Source organism: Triticum dicoccoides, chromosome 3B (assembly GCF_002162155.2).
Source record: "Triticum dicoccoides isolate Atlit2015 ecotype Zavitan chromosome 3B, WEW_v2.0, whole genome shotgun sequence".
Classification (NCBI taxonomy): Eukaryota; Viridiplantae; Streptophyta; class Magnoliopsida; order Poales; family Poaceae; genus Triticum; species Triticum dicoccoides.
In genome coordinates this window covers 346,584,595-346,587,522 of record NC_041385.1, presented here as the reverse complement: position 1 = coordinate 346,587,522, position 2,928 = coordinate 346,584,595, and positions in this window count along the sequence as shown.

The following is a 2,928-nucleotide window of genomic DNA, read 5'->3' as shown; positions in this document are numbered from 1 at the left end:
TTTGCTCGTCCCTTTAGGTTATTAGTAACCTTTGCGATAGTCCTCGAGGTCCGTGGTATATCGTTCTTCCAATACCATGAACCAATATGGCAGAAGTTCCTCATTGAACCGAATATCACAATAGAGTGCTCTTTGGTGAGTTCTCCATTCTATATTGTGACTCTGCCAGTTCAACCTTTCTGCATGGGTTATCCGGAAGAAATATGTTGAGCTTTGTTTGACATACTAAATCTATGCATCCGCAACTCAGAAAATCATATGTTCTTTGGAGTTGTCCCTCTTTAGTTGTTTTCTGACCTTCGTCTATCAATTGATAGTCAAGAGTATGTGTGCATTCGTTCATCGATGTCTATTACTCTTGTGGTCCATCAAGCCATTCTATTCCAGAATGACTAGGAGAAACAAACTCCAGTACCCCATCCATATCCAGGATTGGGTCAAAGTAGTTGTGCTCCGCAGAATAAATACTAATCCAGCTTTTGCTCTGCTCCACCTTGGAGTATTACCATCTTTATATCAACAATATCACGGGAATTTCTCACCATCCTATGAACTCTTGATACAGTGATACTCTCTCCATCATTATTCATTTCTCGGTTCCCGTGTTGTTGCAACCAGAATGTCAACAAGTGAATCGTGATGTGTGAAATCAATACTCCTAGCAACCTTGTTGCTTGGTAGTTAAAGGACAATAATTTCATTCTTAGCATGTTGGTTCTTGAATCATCATTCTAAGACTGATCTGCTACCTAGTCCTTATTTTCGGTGCACCCTTCGATCAATGAGTTAGGATTGTGCCAATCCCTCGCTCCTTTGATCATACCGTCTTGCCCTGAAAAGCAAGATTGTTCTCGAGCTTAATAACATATCGGTGGTTCGTGATTTTCCGGATATCTTCTCGGAAGTGTCACCGGGTCGTCACCTGACCGCTATGTTGAGTTCGTGATCAAGTTGGTTTTCTTGTAAACCACCCTTACTCCAAGAATCTGTGTTGGATACCCCTGAGCTAGTTGGTTAAGCCAAACAACAACTTGGAGAGTTGTAAGATAAAAGCTTGTCTGACTTAGTTCATGTTAAGGGATATCTTTGTGTTGGTGTGTTAGTTGAAGAAAGATGATATCTTCATCGATTGGTCCCTGTGATCAGTTGTTGGACCTATTGTCTTATAAAAACTTTGATTCGAGTATGGGCTATCGTCAAATCAAATTAGAACCAACGATGTTCATAATGTTGTCTTACTCGTGGTTATTCCTCGAGCATACACCATTACATCCTTTGGGTCTGACCAATGCTATGTCCTTGCTCACATAATTATGGAATTCCATTTATATGGTCATCCAGATGACTCGTTGTTGAGCCCATCAGCGGCATTTTATCTTCTCCATGATCATGTTGAACATCCATCTAGCGTTGGAAACTTTTCTAAACATTACCTCCGTGTTCCATTCATGAGGTATCTGTTCGGATGAAAGAAGTGATTTCCTCTAATTCATGTGCAAATGATGCAAGTTGCCGCCGTGAATTTGAGAAAGTTAGTTTTGCTTCCTTTGGAATCGTCCCAAGTCAGTCATGCAGGTGCAAAGTATACTATTGTTTGGTAGATTAATTACCTCCACTCCATAGGAATTCCGTAGCACACCAAGCCACTGATTGACTTGTTCTAGGTAAAGAAGTCTAATTTAAGTGCACAAGACTTCGATATCCTCGATGATGGTTCCCCACCTGAAATCGGTAGTGTTTTATTGTAAGACTACCATGTGATAATGTTTTGTCTGGGACAACGTGTTCACATGTGTGTAGCAGAACCAGCTCATGTTTTGGAGCTTACTATCGTAGTTCATTTCCCGAGAATCTCGCAACGTCATCTCGTCGATTTGTGTTGCAAACTTTCATTTTTCTTCCTAGACTCGATGAGTCTGGAATATCCTGACACCAACCAGATCTGAATCTCAGGCAGATATGATGGTTGGAACATTTCCCAAGAACTATAATATTGGTCCCTCGATAACCGGTAAAGTGGATGTCGTGGCCAACACACCCAGCCGGAAGACCTATTATTGTAGTATCTTGTTCGAGGAAGTTGGCCACCTCCCCATAAGGATTTTGTAGGATCTACTCCCTAGTTGTTCCTTATGGATTTTTGTGTTCTCGAAGTCCGATCTTTTACTTGATGTTCTAGTTACCAAACCATTTCAATGAATGGGATACGCTAGCACATCAAGGGGAACATTAGAAGCGGAGTGCTAAATGTCTCTCGGTCGATCATCCAGATTTTATTCCCTTGGCCCCGCTAAGGTGAAATCTGAGAAGCTGTTATCTTTCTATGCATCTGCATCATCCATCACTATCCATCATGGTAGTATGTTGTGTTGCCAGGATCCTTGACACGGATGTTGGTAAAACCTTGATGAATATGGAAATGCTCAAGTTCTTGAGAGCACGCGCAAGCGCTAGGTGTTATCATTGGCACTAATTGGGTTTGCTCTCAGCTTCCTCGGTTATGCTATAACTACTCAAACAGTGGACTCACTCTCTATTGTTGAGCTTCTCCTCAGTTACTAAAATCATCCCTTGTGTTGTTTTCAACAAGGTAATCCACATCATCCATTTTAATCCAAGCATGCCATTCTACCGACCCCCTCCAAATGATCGCTCGAGAATTGCCTTAGGCTGGTATAAAGAGTTTAAATGATCTTTGAATCAAAGGTAATTCTTTTTGCCACTTAAGGGGATAATTCTGTGAGTCACCTTCTCTAAGGTGCCCCATTATGGAATCATGGCAATTATTTCATCGCTATCTTGAAACCATTCACCACCTCCTCAAGTCTGGAATCGTTGTCTACCTAGTGAACCTTCGTCATCCATTTCACTCCATCCCTTCGGGCATATGTTTCGTGTCTCAGCTTGAGAGATGTTGCTATGTCTCAT